Below are 22,315 nucleotides of genomic sequence, written 5' to 3'. Positions count from 1 at the left end.
GTCAGTGCGCGAGTGAGAGAGTCAGTCAGTGAGAGAGTCGGGGAGAGAGTCAGTAAGAGAGTGAGTGAGTGCGAGAGTCAGTCAGTGAGAGAGTCGGTGAGAGAGTCAGTGGGAGAGTGCGAGAGTCAGTGAGGCAGTTAGTGAGGGAGTCAGTGCGCGAGTGAGTGAGAGAGTCAGTGAGAGAGTCGGTGAGAGAGTGAGTAGCGAGAGTCACTGAGTCAGTGAGAGAGTCAGTGAGTGTAGAGAGTCAGTCAGTCAGAGAGTCGGTGAGAGAGTCAATGGGAGAGTGCGAGAGTCAGTGCGCGAGTGAGTGAGAGAGTCAGTGGGAGAGTCAGTGCGCAAGTGAGTGAGAGTCAGTGAGCGAGTCAGTGAGTGAGTGAGAGAGTGAGTGAGAGAGTGAGTGAGAGAGTGAGTGCGCGAGTCAGTGAGAGAGTCGGTGAGAGAGTGAGTCAGAGTGAGTGAGTGAATCAGTGAGTGAGTGAGTCGGTGAGAGAGTCAGTGAGAGAGTCAGTGAGGGAGTCAGTAGGAGAGTGCGAGAGTCAGTGCGCAAGTGAGTCAGTGAGAGAGTCAGTGAGCGAGTCAGTGAGAGAGACAGTGAGTGAGAGAGTCAGTGAGAGAGTGAGTAGCGAGAGTCACTGAGTCAGTGAGTGCGTCAGTGAGAGAGTGAGTAGCGAGAGTCACTTAGTCAGTGAGAGAGTCAGTAAGAGAGTCAGTGAGTGAGAGAGTCAGTCAGTGAGTCGGTGAGAGAGTCAGTGGGAGAGTGCGAGAGTCAGTGCGCAAGTGAGTGAGAGAATCAGTGGGAGAGACAGTGAGAGAGGAGTCAGTGAGAGAGTCAGTGCGCGAGTCAGTGTGAGAGTGAGTAGCGAGAGTCACAGAGTCAGTGAGAGAGTCAGTGAGAGAGTCAGTGAGAGAGTCAGTAAGAGAGTCAGTGAGAGAGAGTCAGAGAGTCGGTGAGAGAGTCAGTGGGAGAGTGCGAGAGTCAGTGCGCAAGTGAGTGAGAGAATCAGTGGGAGAGTCAGTGAGAGAGGAGTCAGTGAGCGAGGCAGTTAGCGAGGGAGTCAGTGAGCGAGTCAGTGCGCGAGTGAGTGAGAGAGTCAGTGATTGAGTCAGTGAGGGATTCAGTCAGCGAGTCAGTGAGTGAGTCAGTGTGAGAGTCGGTGAGAGAGTCAGTGAGAGAGTGAGTAGCGAGAGTCACTGAGTCAGTGAGAGAGTCAGTGAGAGAGTCAGTAAGAGAGTCAGTGAGTGAGAGAGTCAGTCAGTGAGTGAGTCAGTGAGAGAGTCGGTGAGAGTGTCAGTGAGAGAGTGCGAGAGTCAGTGTGCGAGTGAGTGAGAGAGTCAGTAAGAAAGTGAGTGAGAGAGTCAGTCAGTGAGATAGTGAGAGAGTCAGTGAGTGAGTCAGTCAGTGAGAGAGTCGGGGAGAGAGTCAGAGAGAGAGTCAGTCAGAGAGAGAGTCAGTCAGTGAGAGAGTCAGTGCGAGAGTCAGTGCGCGAGTGAGTGAGAGAGTCGGTGAGAGAGTCGGTGAGAGAGTCGGTGAGAGAGTCGGTGAGAGAGTCGGTGAGAGAGTCGGTGAGAGAGTCGGTGAGAGAGTCGGTGAGTGAGTCGGTGAGAGAGTGAGTAGCGAGAGTCACTGAGTCAGTGAGAGAGTCAGTCAGGGAGTCGGTGAGAGAGTCAGTGGGAGAGTGCGAGAGTCAGTGCACAAGTGAGTGGGAGAGTCACAGAGAGTAAGTGAGATAGTCAGTCAGTGAGAGAGTCAGTGAGCGAGTCAGTGAAAGAGTGCGAGAGTCAGTGAGGGAGTCAGTGCGTGAGTCAGTGCGAAAGTCAGTCAGTGAGAGAGTCAGTCAGTGAGAGAGTCGGTGAGAGAGTCGGTGAGAGAGTGAGTCAGAGTGAGTGAGTGAATGAGTCAGTGAGAGAGTCAGTGAGTGATGTGAGTCGGTGAGAGAGTCGGTGAGCGAGTCAGTGAGGGAGTCAGTAGGAGAGTGCGAGAGTCAGTGCGCAAGTGAGTGAGAGAGTCAGTGTGAGTGTCAGTGTGAGAGTGAGTAGCGAGAGTCACAGAGTCAGTAAGAGAGTCAGTGAGTGAGAGAGTCAGTCAGTCAGAGATTCGGTGAGAGAGTCAGTGGGAGAGTGCGAGAGTCAGTGCGCAAGTGAGTGAGAGAATCAGTGGGGGTGTCAGTGAGAGAGGAGGCAGTTAGTGAGGGAGTCAGTGAGAGAGTCAGTGAGCGAGTCAGTGAGAGAGTCAGTGAGCGAGTCAGTGAGAGAGTCAGTGAGATAGTGCGAGAGTCAGTGAGATAGTGCGAGAGTCAGTGAGCGAGTCAGTGAGAGAGTCAGTGAGATAGTGCGAGAGTCAGTGAGAGAGTCAGTGAAAGAGTGCGAGAGTCAGTGAGAGAGTCAGTGAGCGAGTCAGTGCGCGAGTGAGTGAGAGAGTCAGTGCGAGAGTCAGAGAGAATCAGTGAGCGAGTGAGTGAGAGAGTCAGTGAGATAGTGCGAGAGTCAGTGAGCGAGTCAGTGAAAGAGTGCGAGAGTCAGTGAGAGAGTCAGTGAGCGAGTCAGTGCGCGAGTGAGTGAGTCAGTGAGAGAGTGCGAGAGTCAGTGCGCGAGTGAGTGCGAGAGTCAGTGAGAGAGTGAGTAGCGAGAGTCACAGTCAGTGAGAGAGTCAGTAAAAGAGTCAGTGAGTGAGGGAGTCAGTCAGTGAGAGAGTCAGTGAGAGAGTGAGTAGCGAGAGTCACAGTCAGTGAGAGAGTCAGTAAGAGTGTCAGTGAGTGAGGGAGTCAGTTAGTGAGAAAGTCAGTGAGAGAGTCAGTGAGAGAGTGCGAGAGTCAGTGAGAGTGCGAGAGTCAGTGAGCGAGTCAGTGAAAGAGTGCGAGAGTCAGTGAGAGAGTCAGTGAGAGAGTCAGTGCGCGAGTCAGTGCGCGAGTCAGTGAGAGAGTGAGTGAGCAAGTCAGTGCGCGAGTGAGTGAGAGAGTCAGTGCGAGAGTCAGAGAGAATCAGTGAGCGAGTGCGTGAGAGAGTCAGTGAGCGAGTCACTGCGCGAGTGAGTCAGTCAGTGTGAGAGTCGGTGAGAGTGTCGGTGAGAGTGTCAGTGAGAGTGTCAGTGAGAGAGTGAGTAGCGAGAGTCACAGTCAGTAAGAGAGTGAGGGAGTCAGTCAGTGAGAAAGTCAGTGAGAGAGTGAGTGAGAGAGTCGGTGAGAGTGTCAGTGAGAGAGTGCGAGAGTCAGTGTGCGAGTGAGTGAGAGAGTCAGTCAGTGAGAGAGTCGGGGGGAGAGTCAGTGAGTGAGAGAGTCAGTGAGTGAGAGAGTCAGTGAGTGAGAGAGTCAGTGAGTGAGAGAGTCAGTGAGTGAGAGAGTCAGTGAGTGAGAGCGTCAGTGAGTGAGAGCGTCAGTGAGTGAGAGCGTCAGTGAGTGAGAGCGTCAGTGAGTGAGAGCGTCAGTGAGTGAGAGCGTCAGTGAGTGAGAGAGTCAGTGAGTGAGAGAGTCAGTGAGTGAGAGAGTCAGTGAGTGAGAGAGTCAGTGAGTGAGAGAGTCAGTGAGTGAGAGAGTCAGTGAGTGAGAGAGTCAGTGAGTGAGAGAGTCAGTGAGTGAGAGAGTCAGTGAGTGAGAGAGTCAGTGAGTGAGAGAGTCAGTGAGTGAGAGAGTCAGTGAGTGAGAGAGTCAGTGAGTGAGAGAGTCAGTGAGTGAGAGAGTCAGTGAGTGAGAGAGTCAGTGAGTGAGAGAGTCAGTGAGTGAGAGAGTCAGTGAGTGAGAGAGTCAGTGAGTGAGAGAGTCAGTGAGTGAGAGAGTCAGTGAGTGAGAGAGTCAGTGAGTGAGAGAGTCAGTGAGTGAGAGAGTCAGTGAGTGAGAGAGTCAGTGAGTGAGAGAGTCAGTGAGTGAGAGAGTCAGTGAGTGAGAGAGTCAGTGAGTGAGAGAGTCAGTGAGTGAGAGAGTCAGTGAGTGAGAGAGTCAGTGAGTGAGAGAGTCAGTGAGTGAGAGAGTCAGTGAGTGAGAGAGTCAGTGAGTGAGAGAGTCAGTGAGTGAGAGAGTCAGTGAGTGAGAGAGTCAGTGAGTGAGAGAGTCAGTGAGTGAGAGAGTCAGTGAGTGAGAGAGTCAGTGAGTGAGAGAGTCAGTGAGTGAGAGAGTCAGTGAGTGAGAGAGTCAGTGAGTGAGAGAGTCAGTGTGTGAGAGAGTCAGTGAGTGAGAGAGTCAGTGAGTGAGAGAGTCAGTGAGTGAGAGAGTCAGTGAGTGAGAGAGTCAGTGAGTGAGAGAGTCAGTGAGTGAGAGAGTCAGTGAGTGAGAGAGTCAGTGAGTGAGAGAGTCGGTGAGTGAGAGAGTCGGTGAGTGAGTCAGTGAGGGAGTGAGTAGCGAGAGTCACTGAGTCAGTGAGAGAGTCAGTGAGTGAGAGAGTCAGTCAGTCAGAGAGTCGGTGAGAGAGTCAATGGGAGAGTGCGAGAGTCAGTGCGCGAGTGAGAGAGTCAGTCAGTGAGAGAGTCGGGGAGAGAGTCAGTAAGAGAGTGAGTGAGTGCGAGAGTCAGTCAGTGAGAGAGTCGGTGAGAGAGTCAGTGGGAGAGTGCGAGAGTCAGTGAGGCAGTTAGTGAGGGAGTCAGTGCGCGAGTGAGTGAGAGAGTCAGTGAGAGAGTCGGTGAGAGAGTGAGTAGCGAGAGTCACTGAGTCAGTGAGAGAGTCAGTGAGTGAGAGAGTCAGTCAGTCAGAGAGTCGGTGAGAGAGTCAGTGGGAGAGTGCGAGAGTCAGTGCGCAAGTGAGTGAGAGAATCAGTGGGAGAGACAGTGAGAGAGGAGTCAGTGAGAGAGTCAGTGAGAGAGTGCGATAGTCAGTGAGCGAGTCAGTGCGCGAGTCAGTGTGAGAGTGAGTAGCGAGAGTCACAGAGTCAGTGAGAGAGTCAGTGAGAGAGTCAGTGAGAGAGTCAGTAAGAGAGTCAGTGAGAGAGAGTCAGAGAGTCGGTGAGAGAGTCAGTGGGAGAGTGCGAGAGTCAGTGCGCAAGTGAGTGAGAGAATCAGTGGGAGAGTCAGTGAGAGAGGAGTCAGTGAGCGAGGCAGTTAGCGAGGGAGTCAGTGAGCGAGTCAGTGCGCGAGTGAGTGAGAGAGTCAGTGATTGAGTCAGTGAGGGATTCAGTCAGCGAGTCAGTGAGTGAGTCAGTGTGAGAGTCGGTGAGAGAGTCAGTGAGAGAGTGAGTAGCGAGAGTCACTGAGTCAGTGAGAGAGTCAGTGAGAGAGTCAGTGAGAGAGTCAGTAAGAGAGTCAGTGAGTGAGAGAGTCAGTCAGTGAGTGAGTCAGTGAGAGAGTCGGTGAGAGTGTCAGTGAGAGAGTGCGAGAGTCAGTGTGCGAGTGAGTGAGAGAGTCAGTAAGAAAGTGAGTGAGAGAGTCAGTCAGTGAGATAGTGAGAGAGTCAGTGAGTGAGTCAGTCAGTGAGAGAGTCGGGGAGAGAGTCAGAGAGAGAGTCAGTCAGAGAGAGAGTCAGTCAGTGAGAGAGTCAGTGCGAGAGTCAGTGCGCGAGTGAGTGAGAGAGTCGGTGAGAGAGTCGGTGAGAGAGTCGGTGAGAGAGTCGGTGAGAGAGTCGGTGAGAGAGTCGGTGAGAGAGTCGGTGAGAGAGTCGGTGAGAGAGTCGGTGAGAGAGTCGGTGAGAGAGTCGGTGAGAGAGTCGGTGAGAGAGTCGGTGAGTGAGTCAGTGAGAGAGTCAGTGAGTGAGTCGGTGAGAGAGTGAGTAGCGAGAGTCACTGAGTCAGTGAGAGAGTCAGTCAGGGAGTCGGTGAGAGAGTCAGTGGGAGAGTGCGAGAGTCAGTGCACAAGTGAGTGGGAGAGTCACAGAGAGTAAGTGAGATAGTCAGTCAGTGAGAGAGTCAGTGAGAGAGTCAGTGAGAGAGTCAGTGAGAGAGTCAGTGAGCGAGTCAGTGAAAGAGTGCGAGAGTCAGTGAGGGAGTCAGTGCGTGAGTCAGTGCGAAAGTCAGTCAGTGAGAGAGTCAGTCAGTGAGAGAGTCGGTGAGAGAGTCGGTGAGAGAGTGAGTCAGAGTGAGTGAGTGAATGAGTCAGTGAGAGAGTCAGTGAGTGATGTGAGTCGGTGAGAGAGTCGGTGAGCGAGTCAGTGAGGGAGTCAGTAGGAGAGTGCGAGAGTCAGTGCGCAAGTGAGTGAGAGAGTCAGTGTGAGTGTCAGTGTGAGAGTGAGTAGCGAGAGTCACAGAGTCAGTAAGAGAGTCAGTGAGTGAGAGAGTCAGTCAGTCAGAGATTCGGTGAGAGAGTCAGTGGGAGAGTGCGAGAGTCAGTGCGCAAGTGAGTGAGAGAATCAGTGGGGGTGTCAGTGAGAGAGGAGGCAGTTAGTGAGGGAGTCAGTGAGAGAGTCAGTGAGCGAGTCAGTGAGAGAGTACGAGAGTCAGTGAGCGAGTCAGTGAGAGAGTCAGTGAGATAGTGCGAGAGTCAGTGAGATAGTGCGAGAGTCAGTGAGAGAGTCAGTGAAAGAGTGCGAGAGTCAGTGAGAGAGTCAGTGAGCGAGTCAGTGCGCGAGTGAGTGAGAGAGTCAGTGCGAGAGTCAGAGAGAATCAGTGAGCGAGTGCGTGAGAGAGTCAGTGAGCGAGTCACTGCGCGAGTGAGTCAGTCAGTGTGAGAGTCGGTGAGAGTGTCGGTGAGAGTGTCAGTGAGAGTGTCAGTGAGAGAGTGAGTAGCGAGAGTCACAGTCAGTAAGAGAGTGAGGGAGTCAGTCAGTGAGAAAGTCAGTGAGAGAGTGAGTGAGAGAGTCGGTGAGAGTGTCAGTGAGAGAGTGCGAGAGTCAGTGTGCGAGTGAGTGAGAGAGTCAGTCAGTGAGAGAGTCGGGGGGAGAGTCAGTGAGTGAGAGAGTCAGTGAGTGAGAGAGTCAGTGAGTGAGAGAGTCAGTGAGTGAGAGAGTCAGTGAGTGAGAGAGTCAGTGAGTGAGAGAGTCAGTGAGTGAGAGAGTCAGTGAGTGAGAGAGTCAGTGAGTGAGAGCGTCAGTGAGTGAGAGCGTCAGTGAGTGAGAGCGTCAGTGAGTGAGAGCGTCAGTGAGTGAGAGAGTCAGTGAGTGAGAGAGTCAGTGAGTGAGAGAGTCAGTGAGTGAGAGAGTCAGTGAGTGAGAGAGTCAGTGAGTGAGAGAGTCAGTGAGTGAGAGAGTCAGTGAGTGAGAGAGTCAGTGAGTGAGAGAGTCAGTGAGTGAGAGAGTCAGTGAGTGAGAGAGTCAGTGAGTGAGAGAGTCAGTGAGTGAGAGAGTCAGTGAGTGAGAGAGTCAGTGAGTGAGAGAGTCAGTGAGTGAGAGAGTCAGTGAGTGAGAGAGTCAGTGAGTGAGAGAGTCAGTGAGTGAGAGAGTCAGTGAGTGAGAGAGTCAGTGAGTGAGAGAGTCAGTGAGTGAGAGAGTCAGTGAGTGAGAGAGTCAGTGAGTGAGAGAGTCAGTGAGTGAGAGAGTCAGTGAGTGAGAGAGTCAGTGAGTGAGAGAGTCAGTGAGTGAGAGAGTCAGTGAGTGAGAGAGTCAGTGAGTGAGAGAGTCAGTGAGTGAGAGAGTCAGTGAGTGAGAGAGTCAGTGAGTGAGAGAGTCAGTGAGTGAGAGAGTCAGTGAGTGAGAGAGTCAGTGAGTGAGAGAGTCAGTGAGTGAGAGAGTCAGTGAGTGAGAGAGTCAGTGAGTGAGAGAGTCAGTGAGTGAGAGAGTCAGTGAGTGAGAGAGTCAGTGAGTGAGAGAGTCAGTGAGTGAGAGAGTCAGTGAGTGAGAGAGTCAGTGAGTGAGAGAGTCAGTGAGTGAGAGAGTCAGTGAGTGAGAGAGTCAGTGAGTGAGAGAGTCAGTGAGTGAGAGAGTCAGTGAGTGAGAGAGTCAGTGAGTGAGAGAGTCAGTGAGTGAGAGAGTCAGTGAGTGAGAGAGTCAGTGAGTGAGAGAGTCAGTGAGTGAGAGAGTCAGTGAGTGAGAGAGTCAGTGAGTGAGAGAGTCAGTGAGTGAGAGAGTCAGTGAGTGAGAGAGTCAGTGAGTGAGAGAGTCAGTGAGTGAGTGAGTCGGTGAGTGAGTGAGTCGGTGAGTGAGTCAGTGAGGGAGTGAGTAGCGAGAGTCACTGAGTCAGTGAGAGAGTCAGTGAGTGAGAGAGTCAGTCAGTCAGAGAGTCGGTGAGAGAGTCAATGGGAGAGTGCGAGAGTCAGTGCGCGAGTGAGAGAGTCAGTCAGTGAGAGAGTCGGGGAGAGAGTCAGTAAGAGAGTGAGTGAGTGCGAGAGTCAGTCAGTGAGAGAGTCGGTGAGAGAGTCAGTGGGAGAGTGCGAGAGTCAGTGAGGCAGTTAGTGAGGGAGTCAGTGCGCGAGTGAGTGAGAGAATCAGTGAGAGAGTCGATGAGAGAGTGAGTAGCGAGAGTCACTGAGTCAGTGAGAGAGTCAGTGAGTGAGAGAGTCAGTCAGTCAGAGAGTCGGTGAGAGAGTCAATGGGAGAGTGCGAGAGTCAGTGCGCGAGTGAGTGAGAGAGTCAGTGGGAGAGTCAGTGCGCAAGTGAGTGAGAGTCAGTGAGCGAGTCAGTGAGTGAGTGAGAGAGTGAGTGAGAGAGTGAGTGCGCGAGTCAGTGCGAGAGTCAGTCAGTGAGAGAGTCGGTGAGAGAGTGAGTGAGTGAATCAGTGAGTGAGTGAGTCGGTGAGAGAGTCAGTGAGAGAGTCAGTGAGGGAGTCAGTAGGAGAGTGCGAGAGTCAGTGCGCAAGTGAGTGTGAGAGTCAGTGAGAGAGTCAGCAAGAGAGTCAGTGAGTGAGAGAGTCAGTGAGTGAGTCAGTGAGAGAGTCAGTGAGAGAGACAGTGAGTGAGCGAGTCAGTGAGCGAGTCAGTGAGCGAGTCAGTGAGAGAGTCAGTGAGAGAGTCAGTGAGAGAGTCAGTGAGAGAGTCAGTGAGAGAGTCAGTGAGAGAGTCAGTGAGAGAGTCAGTGAGAGAGACAGTGAGAGAGACAGTGAGTGAGAGAGTCAGTGAGAGAGTGAGTAGCGAGAGTCACTGAGTCAGTGAGTGCGTCAGTGAGAGAGTGAGTAGCGAGAGTCACTTAGTCAGTGAGAGAGTCAGTAAGAGAGTCAGTGAGTGAGAGAGTCAGTCAGTGAGTCGGTGAGAGTCAGTGGGAGAGTGCGAGAGTCAGTGCGCAAGTGAGTGAGAGAGTGAGTGGGAGAGTCAGTGAGGGAGTCAGTGAGGGAGTCAGTGAGTGAGTCAGTGAAAGAGTGAGCGAGTCAGTGCGTGAGTCAGTGAGTGAGAGAGTCAGTCAGTGAGAGAGTCGGTGAGAGAGTGAGTCAGAGTGAGTGAGTGAATGAGTCAGTGAGTGAGTGAGTCGGTGAGCGAGTCAGTGAGGGAGTCAGTTGGAGAGTGCGAGAGTCAGTGAGAGAGTCAGTGAGAGAGTCAGTCGGTGAGAGAGTCGGTGAGAGAGTCAGTCAGTCAGAGAGTCGGTGAGAGAGTCAGTGGGAGAGTGCGAGAGTCAGTGCGCAAGTGAGTGAGAGAGTCAGTAAGAGAGTCAGTGAGTGAGAGAGTCAGTCAGTCAGAGAGTCGGTGAGAGAGTCAGTGGGAGAGTGCGAGAGTCAGTGCGCAAGTGAGTGAGAGAATCAGTGAGAGAGTCAGTGAGAGAGTGCGATAGTCAGTGAGCGAGTCAGTGGGAGAGTGAGTGAGCGAGTCAGTGCGAGAGTCAGTGCGCGAGTCAGTGTGAGAGTGAGTAGCGAGAGTCAGTAAGAGAGTCAGTGAGAGAGAGTCAGTCAGTCAGAGAGTCGGTGAGAGAGTCAGTGGGAGAGTGCGAGAGTCAGTGCGCAAGTGAGTGAGAGAATCAGTGGGAGAGTCAGTGAGAGAGGAGTCAGTGAGCGAGGCAGTTAGCGAGGGAGTCAGTGAGCGAGTCAGTGCGCGAGTGAGTGAGAGAGTCAGTGAGGGATTCAGTCAGCGAGTCAGTGAGTGAGTCAGTGTGAGAGTCGGTGAGAGAGTCAGTGAGAGAGTGAGTAGCGAGAGTCACTGAGTCAGTGAGAGAGTCAGTGAGTGAGGGAGTCAGTCAGTGAGTGAGTCAGTGAGAGAGTGAGTGAGAGAGTCGGTGAGAGTGTCAGTGAGAGAGTGCGAGAGTCAGTGTGCGAGTGAGTGAGAGAGTCAGTAAGAAAGTGAGTGAGAGAGTCAGTCAGTGAGATAGTGAGAGAGTCAGTGAGTGAGTCAGTCAGTGAGAGTCGGGGAGAGAGTCAGAGAGAGAGTCAGTCAGAGAGAGAGTCAGTCAGTGAGAGAGTTGGTGAGAGAGTCAGTGCGAGAGTCAGTGCGCGAGTGAGTGAGAGAGACAGAGAGAGAGTCAGTGAGTGAGAGAGTCGGTGAGAGAGTCGGTGAGAGAGTCGGTGAGAGAGTCGGTGAGAGAGTCGGTGAGAGAGTCGGTGAGAGAGTCGGTGAGTGAGTCGGTGAGTGAGTCGGTGAGAGAGTGAGTAGCGAGAGTCACTGAGTCAGTGAGAGAGTCAGTGAGTGAGAGAGTCAGTCAGTCAGGGAGTCGGAGTGGGAGAGTGCGAGAGTCAGTGCACAAGTGAGTGAGAGAGTCACAGAGAGTCAGTGAGATAGTCAGTCAGTGAGAGAGTCAGTGAGAGAGTCAGTGAGAGAGTCAGTGAGAGAGTCAGTGAGAGAGTCAGTGAGAGAGTCAGTGAGCGAGTCAGTGAAAGAGTGCGAGAGTCAGTGAGAGAGTCAGTGAGGGAGTCAGTGCGAAAGTCAGTCAGTGAGAGAGTCAGTCAGTGAGAGAGTCGGTGAGAGAGTGAGTCAGAGTGAGTGAGTGAATGAGTCAGTGAGAGAGTCAGTGAGTGATGTGAGTCGGTGAGAGAGTCGGTGAGCGAGTCAGTGAGGGAGTCAGTAGGAGAGTGCGAGAGTCAGTGCGCAAGTGAGTGAGAGAGTCAGTGTGAGTGTCAGTGTGAGAGTGAGTAGCGAGAGTCACAGAGTCAGTAAGAGAGTCAGTGAGTGAGAGAGTCAGTCAGTCAGAGATTCGGTGAGAGAGTCAGTGGGAGAGTGCGAGAGTCAGTGCGCAAGTGAGTGAGAGAATCAGTGGGGGTGTCAGTGAGAGAGGAGGCAGTTAGTGAGGGAGTCAGTGAGAGAGTCAGTGAGCGAGTCAGTGAGAGAGTCAGTGAGCGAGTCAGTGAGAGAGTCAGTGAGATAGTGCGAGAGTCAGTGAGATAGTGCGAGAGTCAGTGAGCGAGTCAGTGAGAGAGTCAGTGAGATAGTGCGAGAGTCAGTGAGAGAGTCAGTGAAAGAGTGCGAGAGTCAGTGAGAGAGTCAGTGAGCGAGTCAGTGCGCGAGTGAGTGAGAGAGTCAGTGCGAGAGTCAGAGAGAATCAGTGAGCGAGTGAGTGAGAGAGTCAGTGAGATAGTGCGAGAGTCAGTGAGCGAGTCAGTGAGGGAGTCAGTAGGAGAGTGCGAGAGTCAGTGCGCAAGTGAGTGAGAGAGTCAGTGTGAGTGTCAGTGTGAGAGTGAGTAGCGAGAGTCACAGAGTCAGTAAGAGAGTCAGTGAGTGAGAGAGTCAGTCAGTCAGAGATTCGGTGAGAGAGTCAGTGGGAGAGTGCGAGAGTCAGTGCGCAAGTGAGTGAGAGAATCAGTGGGGGAGTCAGTGAGAGAGGAGGCAGTTAGTGAGGGAGTCAGTGAGAGAGTCAGTGAGAGAGTGCGAGAGTCAGTGAGCGAGTCAGTGAAAGAGTGCGAGAGTCAGTGAGAGAGTCAGTGCGCGAGTCAGAGAGAATCAGTGAGCGAGTGAGTGAGAGAGTCAGTGAGATAGTGCGAGAGTCAGTGAGCGAGTCAGTGAAAGAGTGCGAGAGTCAGTGAGAGAGTCAGTGCGCGAGTCAGTGCGCGAGTGAGTGAGAGTGCGAGAGTCAGTGAGAGAGTCAGTGAGCGAGTCAGTGCGCGAGTCAGTGAGAGAGTGAGTGAGCGAGAGTCACAGTCAGTGCGAGAGTCAGAGAGAATCAGTGAGCGAGTGAGTGAGAGTCAGTGCGCGAGTGAGTGAGAGAGTGAGTAGCGAGAGTCACAGTCAGTGAGAGAGTCAGTAAGAGAGTCAGTGAGTGAGGGAGTCAGTCAGTGAGAAAGTCAGTGAGAGAGTGAGTGAGAGAGTCAGTGAGAGAGTGCGAGAGTCAGTGAGAGTGCGAGAGTCAGTGAGCGAGTCAGTGAAAGAGTGCGAGAGTCAGTGAGAGAGTCAGTGAGCGAGTCAGTGCGCGAGTCAGTGAGAGAGTGAGTGAGCGAGTCAGTGCGCGAGTGAGTGAGAGAGTCAGTGCGAGAGTCAGAGAGAATCAGTGAGCGAGTGCGTGAGAGAGTCAGTGCGCGAGTGAGTGAGTCAGTGTGAGAGTCGGTGAGAGTGTCAGTGAGAGTGTCAGTGAGAGAGTGAGTAGCGAGAGTCACAGTCAGTAAGAGAGTGAGGGAGTCAGTCAGTGAGAGAGTGAGTGAGAGAGTCGGTGAGAGTGTCAGTGAGAGAGTGCGGAGTCAGTGTGCGAGTGAGTGAGAGAGTCAGTCAGTGAGAGAGTCGGGGAGAGAGTCAGTGAGTGAGAGAGTCAGTGAGTGAGAGAGTCAGTGAGTGAGAGAGTCAGTGAGTGAGAGAGTCAGTGAGTGAGAGAGTCAGTGAGTGAGAGAGTCAGTGAGTGAGAGAGTCAGTGAGTGAGAGAGTCAGTGAGTGAGAGAGTCAGTGAGTGAGAGAGTCAGTGAGTGAGAGAGTCAGTGAGTGAGAGAGTCAGTGAGTGAGAGAGTCAGTGAGTGAGAGAGTCAGTGAGTGAGAGAGTCAGTGAGTGAGAGAGTCAGTGAGTGAGAGAGTCAGTGAGTGAGAGAGTCAGTGAGTGAGAGAGTCAGTGAGTGAGAGAGTCAGTGAGTGAGAGAGTCAGTGAGTGAGAGAGTCAGTGAGTGAGAGAGTCAGTGAGTGAGAGAGTCAGTGAGTGAGAGAGTCAGTGAGTGAGAGAGTCAGTGAGTGAGAGAGTCAGTGAGTGAGAGAGTCAGTGAGTGAGAGAGTCAGTGAGTGAGAGAGTCAGTGAGTGAGAGAGTCAGTGAGTGAGAGAGTCAGTGAGTGAGAGAGTCAGTGAGTGAGAGAGTCAGTGAGTGAGAGAGTCAGTGAGTGAGAGAGTCAGTGAGTGAGTGAGTCGGTGAGAGAGTCGGTGAGTGAGTCAGTGAGAGAGTGAGTAGCGAGAGTCACTGAGTCAGTGAGAGAGTCAGTGAGTGAGTCGGTGAGTGAGTCAGTGAGGGAGTGAGTAGCGAGAGTCACTGAGTCAGTGAGTGAGAGAGTCAGTCAGTCAGAGAGTCGGTGAGAGAGTCAATGGGAGAGTGCGAGAGTCAGTGCGCGAGTGAGAGAGTCAGTCAGTGAGAGAGTCGGGGAGAGAGTCAGTAAGAGAGTGAGTGAGTGCAAGAGTCAGTCAGTGAGAGAGTCGGTGAGAGAGTCAGTGGGAGAGTGCGAGAGTCAGTGAGGCAGTTAGTGAGGGAGTCAGTGCGCGAGTGAGTGAGAGAGTCAGTGAGAGAGACAGTGAGAGAGTCGGTGAGAGAGTGAGTAGCGAGAGTCACTGAGTCAGTGAGAGAGTCAGTGAGTGAGAGAGTCAGTCAGTCAGAGAGTCGGTGAGAGAGTCAATGGGAGAGTGCGAGAGTCAGTGCGCGAGTAAGAGAGTCAGTCAGTGAGAGAGTCGGGGAGAGAGTCAGTAAGAGAGTGAGTGAGTGCGAGAGTCAGTCAGTGAGAGAGTCGGTGAGAGAGTCAGTGGGAGAGTGCGAGAGTCAGTGAGGCAGTTAGTGAGGGAGTCAGTGCGCGAGTCAGTGAGAGAGTCAGTGAGAGAGTCAGTGAGAGAGTCAGTGAGAGAGTCGGTGAGAGAGTGAGTAGCGAGAGTCACTGAGTCAGTGAGTGAGTCAGTGAGAGAGTGAGTAGCGAGAGTCACTGAGTCAGTGAGAGAGTCAGGAAGAGAGTCAGTGAGTGAGAGAGTCAGTCAGTCAGGGAGTCGGTGAGAGAGTCAGTGGGAGAGTGCGAGAGTCAGTGCGCAAGTGAGTGAGAGAGTGAGTGGGAGAGTCAGTGAGGCAGTTAGTGAGGGAGTCAGTGAGAGAGTCAGTGCGTGAGTCAGTGAGTGAGAGAGTCAGTCAGTGAGAGAGTGAATGAGTCAGTGAGAGAGTCAGTGATTGAGTGAGTCGGTGAGAGAGTCAGTGAGCGAGTCAGTAAGGGAGTCAGTTTGAGAGTGCGAGAGTCAGTGCGAGAGTCAGTGCGAGAGTCAGTGCGAGAGTCAGTGCGAGAGTCAGTGCGAGAGTCAGTGCGAGAGTCAGTGCGAGAGTCAGTGCGAGAGTCAGTGCGAGAGTCAGTGCGAGAGTCAGTGCGAGAGTCAGTGCGAGAGTCAGTGCGAGAGTCAGTGCGAGAGTCAGTGCGAGAGTCAGTGCGAGAGTCAGTGCGAGAGTCAGTGCGAGAGTCAGTGCGAGAGTCAGTGAGAGAGTCAGTGAGAGAGTCAGTCGGTGAGAGAGTCGGTGAGAGAGTCGGTGGGAGAGTCAGTGAGAGAGTCAGAGAGTCGGTGAGAGAGTCAGTGGGAGAGTGCGAGAGTCAGTGCGCAAGTGAGTGAGAGAGTCAGTGAGTGAGAGAGTCAGTCAGTCAGAGAGTCGGTGAGAGAGTCAGTGAGAGAGTCAGTCAGTCAGAGAGTCGGTGAGAGAGTCAGTGGGAGAGTGCGAGAGTCAGTGCGCAAGTGAGAGAGTCAGTGAGTCAGTGAGTGAGTCAGTGAAAGAGTGCGATAGTCAGTGGGAGAGTCAGTGAGCGAGTCAGTGGGAGAGTGAGTGAGCGAGTCAGTGCGCGAGTCAGTGCGAGAGTCAGATCGCGAGTCAGTGTGAGAGTCAGTGTGAGAGTGAGTAGCGAGAGTCACAGAGTCAGTGAGAGAGAGTCAGTCGGTGAGAGAGTCAGTGGGAGAGTGCGAGAGTCAGTGCGCAAGTGAGTGAGAGAGTCAGTGAGGGAGTCAGTGAGGGAGTCAGTGCGCGAGTCAGTGAGAGAGTCAGTGAGGGATTCAGTCAGCGAGTCAGTGAGTGAGTCAGTGTGAGAGTCAGTGAGAGTGTCAGTGAGAGAGTCGGTGAGAGAGTGAGTAGCGAGAGTCACTGAGTCAGTGAGAGAGTGAGTGAGAGAGTCGGTGAGAGTGTCAGTGAGAGAGTGCGAGAGTCAGTGTGCGAGTGAGTGAGAGAGACAGTGAGAGAGTCAGTGAGAGAGTCAGTAAGAAAGTGAGTGAGAGAGTCAGTCAGTGAGATAGTCAGTGAGTCAGTGACTGAGTCAGTCAGTGAGAGACTCGGGGAGAGAGTCAGTAAGTGCGAGAGTCAGTGAGTGCGAGAGTCAGTGAGTGCGAGAGTCAGTCAGAGAGAGAGTCAGTCAGTGAGAGAGTTGGTGAGAGATTGAGTCGGTGAGAGTGTCAGTGAGTCAGTGCGAGAGTCAGTGCGAGAGACAGAGAGAGAGTGAGTGAGAGAGTCGGTGAGAGAGTCAGTGAGTGAGTCGGTATGAGAGTCAGTGAGTGAGTCAGTGAGAGAGTCAGTGAGTGAGTGAGTAGCGAGAGTCACTGAGTCAGTGAGAGAGTCAGGAAGAGAGTCAGTGAGTGAGAGAGTCAGTCAGTCAGGGAGTCGGTGAGAGAGTCAGTGGGAGAGTGCGAGAGTCAGTGCACAAGTGAGTGAGAGAGTCAGTGAGATAGTCAGTGAGATAGTCAGTGACCGAGTCAGTGAGAGAGTCAGTGAAAGAGTGCGAGAGTCAGTGCGAGAGTCAGTGCGAGAGTCAGTGCGAGAGTCAGTGCGAGAGTCGGTGAGGGAGTCAGTGCGTGAGTCAGTGAATGAGAGAGTCAGTCGGTGAGAGAGTGAGTCAGTGAGAGAGTCAGTGAGAGAGTCAGTGAGAGATTCAGTGTGAGAGTGAGTAGCGAGAGTCACAGAGTCAGTAAGAGAGTCAGTGAGTGAGAGAGTCGGTGAGAGAGTGAGTCAGAGTGAGTGAGTGAATGAGTTAGTGAGAGAGTCAGTCAGTGAGAGAGTCGGTGAGAGAGTGAGTGAGTGAATGAGTCAGTGAGAGAGTCGGTCGGTGAGAGAGTCGGTGAGGGAGTCAGTAGGAGAGTGCGAGAATCAGTGCGCAAGTGAGTGTGAGAGTCAGTGTGAGAGTCAGTGTGAGAGTCAGTGAGAGAGTGAGTAGCGAGAGTCACAGAGTCAGTGAGAGAGTCAGTCAGTCAGAGAGTCGGTGCGCAAGTGAGTGGGAGAGTCAGTGGGAGAGTCAATGAGAGAGTCAGTGAGTGAGTCAGTGAAAGAGTGCGAGAGTCAGTGAGCGAGTGAGTGAGAGAGTCAGTGCGCGAGTGAGTGAGAGAGTCAGTGAGAGAGTCAGTGAGAGAGTCAGTGCGAGAGTCGGTGAGAGAGTCAGTAAGAGAGTCAGTGAGAGAGTCAGTAAGAGTCAGTGAGAGAGTCAGTAAGAGAGTCAGTGAGTGAGGGAGTCAGTCAGTGAGTGAGTCAGTGAGTGAGTCAGTGAGTGAGTCAGTGAGAGAGTCAGTGAGAGAGTCAGTAAGAGTCAGTGAGAGAGTCAGTGAGAGAGTGCGCAAGTGAGTGGGAGAGTCAGTGGGAGAGTCAGTGGGAGAGTCAGTGGGAGAGTCAGTGGGAGAGTCAGTGAGAGTGTCAGTGAGAGTGTCAGTGAGAGAGTCAGTGAGAGAGTCAGTGAGAGAGTCAGTGAGAGAGTCAGTGAGAGAGTGAGTAGCGAGAGTCACTGAGTCAGTGAGAGAGTCAGTAAGAGAGTCAGTGAGTGAGGGAGTCAGTCAGTGAGTGAGTCAGTGAGTGAGTCAGTGAGTGAGTCAGTGAGAGAGTCAGTGAGAGAGTGAGTGAGAGAGTCGGTGAGAGTGTCAGCGAGAGAGTGCGAGAGTCAGTGTGCGAGTGAGTGAGAGAGACAGTGAGTCAGTGAGTGAGTCAGTAAGAAAGTGAGTGAGAGAGTCAGTGAGTGAGAGAGTCAGTCAGTGAGATAGTCAGTGAGTGAGTCGGGGAGAGAGTCGGGGAGAGAGTCAGTAAGAGAGTCAGTGAGTGCGAGAGTCAGTGAGTGCGAGAATCAGTCAGTGAGAGAGTAGCGAGAGTCACTGAGTCAGTGAGTGAGAGAGTCAGTCAGTCAGATAGTCGGTGAGAGAGTCGGTGAGAGAGTCGGTGAGAGAGTCAGTGAGAGAGTCAGTGAGAGAGTCAGTGAGAGAGTCAGTGAGTGAGTCAGTGAGTCAGTGAGGGAGTCAGTGAGGGAGTCAGTGAGGGAGTCAGTGAGGGAGTCAGTGAGGGAGTCAGTGAGCGAGTCAGTGCGCGAGTCAGTGCGTGAGAGTCGGTGAGAGAGTGAGTCAGAGTGAGTGAGTGAATGAGTCAGTGAGCGAGTCAGTGCGAGAGTCAGTGCGAGAGTCAGTGCGAGAGTCAGTGAGTGAGTGAGGGAGTCAGTGAGCGAGTCAGTGCGTGAGTCAGTGTGTGAGAGAGTCGGTGAGAGAGTGAGTCAGAGTGAGTGAGTGAATGAGTCAGTGAGAGAGTCAGTGAGTGAGAGAGTCAGTCAGTGAGAGAGTCGGTGAGAGAGTGAGTCAGAGTGAGTGAGTGAATGAGTCAGTGAGTGAGTGAGTCGGTGAGCGAGTCAGTGAGGGAGTCAGTTGGAGAGTGCGAGAGTCAGTGAGAGAGTCAGTGAGAGAGTCAGTCGGTGAGAGAGTCGGTGAGAGAGTCAGTCAGTCAGAGAGTCGGTGAGAGAGTCAGTGGGAGAGTGCGAGAGTCAGTGCGCAAGTGAGTGAGAGAGTCAGTAAGAGAGTCAGTGAGTGAGAGAGTCAGTCAGTCAGAGAGTCGGTGAGAGAGTCAGTGGGAGAGTGCGAGAGTCAGTGCGCAAGTGAGTGAGAGAATCAGTGAGAGAGTCAGTGAGAGAGTGCGATAGTCAGTGAGCGAGTCAGTGGGAGAGTGAGTGAGCGAGTCAGTGCGAGAGTCAGTGCGCGAGTCAGTGTGAGAGTGAGTAGCGAGAGTCAGTAAGAGAGTCAGTGAGAGAGAGTCAGTCAGTCAGAGAGTCGGTGAGAGAGTCAGTGGGAGAGTGCGAGAGTCAGTGCGCAAGTGAGTGAGAGAATCAGTGGGAGAGTCAGTGAGAGAGGAGTCAGTGAGCGAGGCAGTTAGCGAGGGAGTCAGTGAGCGAGTCAGTGCGCGAGTGAGTGAGAGAGTCAGTGAGGGATTCAGTCAGCGAGTCAGTGAGTGAGTCAGTGTGAGAGTCGGTGAGAGAGTCAGTGAGAGAGTGAGTAGCGAGAGTCACTGAGTCAGTGAGAGAGTCAGTGAGTGAGGGAGTCAGTCAGTGAGTGAGTCAGTGAGAGAGTGAGTGAGAGAGTCGGTGAGAGTGTCAGTGAGAGAGTGCGAGAGTCAGTGTGCGAGTGAGTGAGAGAGTCAGTAAGAAAGTGAGTGAGAGAGTCAGTCAGTGAGATAGTGAGAGAGTCAGTGAGTGAGTCAGTCAGTGAGAGTCAGAGAGAGAGTCAGTCAGAGAGAGAGTCAGTCAGTGAGAGAGTTGGTGAGAGAGTCAGTGCGAGAGTCAGTGCGCGAGTGAGTGAGAGAGACAGAGAGAGAGTCAGTGAGTGAGAGAGTCGGTGAGAGAGTCGGTGAGAGAGTCGGTGAGAGAGTCGGTGAGAGAGTCGGTGAGAGAGTCGGTGAGTGAGTCGGTGAGTGAGTCGGTGAGAGAGTGAGTAGCGAGATTCACTGAGTCAGTGAGAGAGTCAGTGAGTGAGAGAGTCAGTCAGTCAGGGAGTCGGAGTGGGAGAGTGCGAGAGTCAGTGCACAAGTGAGTGAGAGAGTCACAGAGAGTCAGTGAGATAGTCAGTCAGTGAGAGAGTCAGTGAGAGAGTCAGTGAGAGAGTCAGTGAGAGAGTCAGTGAGAGAGTCAGTGAGAGAGTCAGTGAGCGAGTCAGTGAAAGAGTGCGAGAGTCAGTGAGAGAGTCAGTGAGGGAGTCAGTGCGAAAGTCAGTCAGTGAGAGAGTCAGTCAGTGAGAGAGTCGGTGAGAGAGTGAGTCAGAGTGAGTGAGTGAATGAGTCAGTGAGAGAGTCAGTGAGTGATGTGAGTCGGTGAGAGAGTCGGTGAGCGAGTCAGTGAGGGAGTCAGTAGGAGAGTGCGAGAGTCAGTGCGCAAGTGAGTGAGAGAGTCAGTGTGAGTGTCAGTGTGAGAGTGAGTAGCGAGAGTCACAGAGTCAGTAAGAGAGTCAGTGAGTGAGAGAGTCAGTCAGTCAGAGATTCGGTGAGAGAGTCAGTGGGAGAGTGCGAGAGTCAGTGCGCAAGTGAGTGAGAGAATCAGTGGGGGTGTCAGTGAGAGAGGAGGCAGTTAGTGAGGGAGTCAGTGAGAGAGTCAGTGAGCGAGTCAGTGAGAGAGTCAGTGAGCGAGTCAGTGAGAGAGTCAGTGAGATAGTGCGAGAGTCAGTGAGATAGTGCGAGAGTCAGTGAGCGAGTCAGTGAGAGAGTCAGTGAGATAGTGCGAGAGTCAGTGAGAGAGTCAGTGAAAGAGTGCGAGAGTCAGTGAGAGAGTCAGTGAGCGAGTCAGTGCGCGAGTGAGTGAGAGAGTCAGTGCGAGAGTCAGAGAGAATCAGTGAGCGAGTGAGTGAGAGAGTCAGTGAGATAGTGCGAGAGTCAGTGAGCGAGTCAGTGAGGGAGTCAGTAGGAGAGTGCGAGAGTCAGTGCGCAAGTGAGTGAGAGAGTCAGTGTGAGTGTCAGTGTGAGAGTGAGTAGCGAGAGTCACAGAGTCAGTAAGAGAGTCAGTGAGTGAGAGAGTCAGTCAGTCAGAGATTCGGTGAGAGAGTCAGTGGGAGAGTGCGAGAGTCAGTGCGCAAGTGAGTGAGAGAATCAGTGGGGGAGTCAGTGAGAGAGGAGGCAGTTAGTGAGGGAGTCAGTGAGAGAGTCAGTGAGAGAGTGCGAGAGTCAGTGAGCGAGTCAGTGAAAGAGTGCGAGAGTCAGTGAGAGAGTCAGTGCGCGAGTCAGAGAGAATCAGTGAGCGAGTGAGTGAGAGAGTCAGTGAGATAGTGCGAGAGTCAGTGAGCGAGTCAGTGAAAGAGTGCGAGAGTCAGTGAGAGAGTCAGTGCGCGAGTCAGTGCGCGAGTGAGTGAGAGTGCGAGAGTCAGTGAGAGAGTCAGTGAGCGAGTCAGTGCGCGAGTCAGTGAGAGAGTGAGTGAGCGAGAGTCACAGTCAGTGCGAGAGTCAGAGAGAATCAGTGAGCGAGTGAGTGAGAGTCAGTGCGCGAGTGAGTGAGAGAGTGAGTAGCGAGAGTCACAGTCAGTGAGAGAGTCAGTAAGAGAGTCAGTGAGTGAGGGAGTCAGTCAGTGAGAAAGTCAGTGAGAGAGTGAGTGAGAGAGTCAGTGAGAGAGTGCGAGAGTCAGTGAGAGTGCGAGAGTCAGTGAGCGAGTCAGTGAAAGAGTGCGAGAGTCAGTGAGAGAGTCAGTGAGCGAGTCAGTGCGCGAGTCAGTGAGAGAGTGAGTGAGCGAGTCAGTGCGCGAGTGAGTGAGAGAGTCAGTGCGAGAGTCAGAGAGAATCAGTGAGCGAGTGCGTGAGAGAGTCAGTGCGCGAGTGAGTGAGTCAGTGTGAGAGTCGGTGAGAGTGTCAGTGAGAGTGTCAGTGAGAGAGTGAGTAGCGAGAGTCACAGTCAGTAAGAGAGTGAGGGAGTCAGTCAGTGAGAGAGTGAGTGAGAGAGTCGGTGAGAGTGTCAGTGAGAGAGTGCGGAGTCAGTGTGCGAGTGAGTGAGAGAGTCAGTCAGTGAGAGAGTCGGGGAGAGAGTCAGTGAGTGAGAGAGTCAGTGAGTGAGAGAGTCAGTGAGTGAGAGAGTCAGTGAGTGAGAGAGTCAGTGAGTGAGAGAGTCAGTGAGTGAGAGAGTCAGTGAGTGAGAGAGTCAGTGAGTGAGAGAGTCAGTGAGTGAGAGAGTCAGTGAGTGAGAGAGTCAGTGAGTGAGAGAGTCAGTGAGTGAGAGAGTCAGTGAGTGAGAGAGTCAGTGAGTGAGAGAGTCAGTGAGTGAGAGAGTCAGTGAGTGAGAGAGTCAGTGAGTGAGTGAGTCGGTGAGAGAGTCGGTGAGTGAGTCAGTGAGAGAGTGAGTAGCGAGAGTCACTGAGTCAGTGAGAGAGTCAGTGAGTGAGTCGGTGAGTGAGTCAGTGAGGGAGTGAGTAGCGAGAGTCACTGAGTCAGTGAGTGAGAGAGTCAGTCAGTCAGAGAGTCGGTGAGAGAGTCAATGGGAGAGTGCGAGAGTCAGTGCGCGAGTGAGAGAGTCAGTCAGTGAGAGAGTCGGGGAGAGAGTCAGTAAGAGAGTGAGTGAGTGCAAGAGTCAGTCAGTGAGAGAGTCGGTGAGAGAGTCAGTGGGAGAGTGCGAGAGTCAGTGAGGCAGTTAGTGAGGGAGTCAGTGCGCGAGTGAGTGAGAGAGTCAGTGAGAGAGACAGTGAGAGAGTCGGTGAGAGAGTGAGTAGCGAGAGTCACTGAGTCAGTGAGAGAGTCAGTGAGTGAGAGAGTCAGTCAGTCAGAGAGTCGGTGAGAGAGTCAATGGGAGAGTGCGAGAGTCAGTGCGCGAGTAAGAGAGTCAGTCAGTGAGAGAGTCGGGGAGAGAGTCAGTAAGAGAGTGAGTGAGTGCGAGAGTCAGTCAGTGAGAGAGTCGGTGAGAGAGTCAGTGGGAGAGTGCGAGAGTCAGTGAGGCAGTTAGTGAGGGAGTCAGTGCGCGAGTCAGTGAGAGAGTCAGTGAGAGAGACAGTGAGAGAGTCGGTGCGAGAGTCAGTGCGAGAGTCAGTGCGAGAGTCAGTGAGAGAGTCAGTGCGAGAGTCAGTGAGAGAGTCAGTGAGAGAGTCAGTCGGTGAGAGAGTCGGTGAGAGAGTCGGTGAGAGAGTCAGTGGGAGAGTGCGAGAGTCAGTGAGGCAGTTAGTGAGGGAGTCAGTGCGCGAGTCAGTGAGAGAGTCAGTGAGAGAGTCAGTGAGAGAGTCGGTGAGAGAGTGAGTAGCGAGAGTCACTGAGTCAGTGAGTGAGTCAGTGAGAGAGTGAGTAGCGAGAGTCACTGAGTCAGTGAGAGAGTCAGGAAGAGAGTCAGTGAGTGAGAGAGTCAGTCAGTCAGGGAGTCGGTGAGAGAGTCAGTGGGAGAGTGCGAGAGTCAGTGCGCAAGTGAGTGAGAGAGTGAGTGGGAGAGTCAGTGAGGCAGTTAGTGAGGGAGTCAGTGAGAGAGTCAGTGCGTGAGTCAGTGAGTGAGAGAGTCAGTCAGTGAGAGAGTGAATGAGTCAGTGAGAGAGTCAGTGATTGAGTGAGTCGGTGAGAGAGTCAGTGAGCGAGTCAGTAAGGGAGTCAGTTTGAGAGTGCGAGAGTCAGTGCGAGAGTCAGTGCGAGAGTCAGTGAGAGAGTCAGTCAGTGAGAGAGTCAGTCGGTGAGAGAGTCGGTGAGAGAGTCGGTGGGAGAGTCAGTGAGAGAGTCAGAGAGTCGGTGAGAGAGTCAGTGGGAGAGTGCGAGAGTCAGT

The sequence above is a fragment of the Pristiophorus japonicus genome, chromosome 8, assembly GCF_044704955.1.
Source record: "Pristiophorus japonicus isolate sPriJap1 chromosome 8, sPriJap1.hap1, whole genome shotgun sequence".
Lineage (NCBI taxonomy): Eukaryota > Metazoa > Chordata > Chondrichthyes > Pristiophoridae > Pristiophorus > Pristiophorus japonicus.
The sequence above is the reverse complement of the archived record's forward strand: the minus strand, read 5'-3'. Positions refer to the sequence as shown.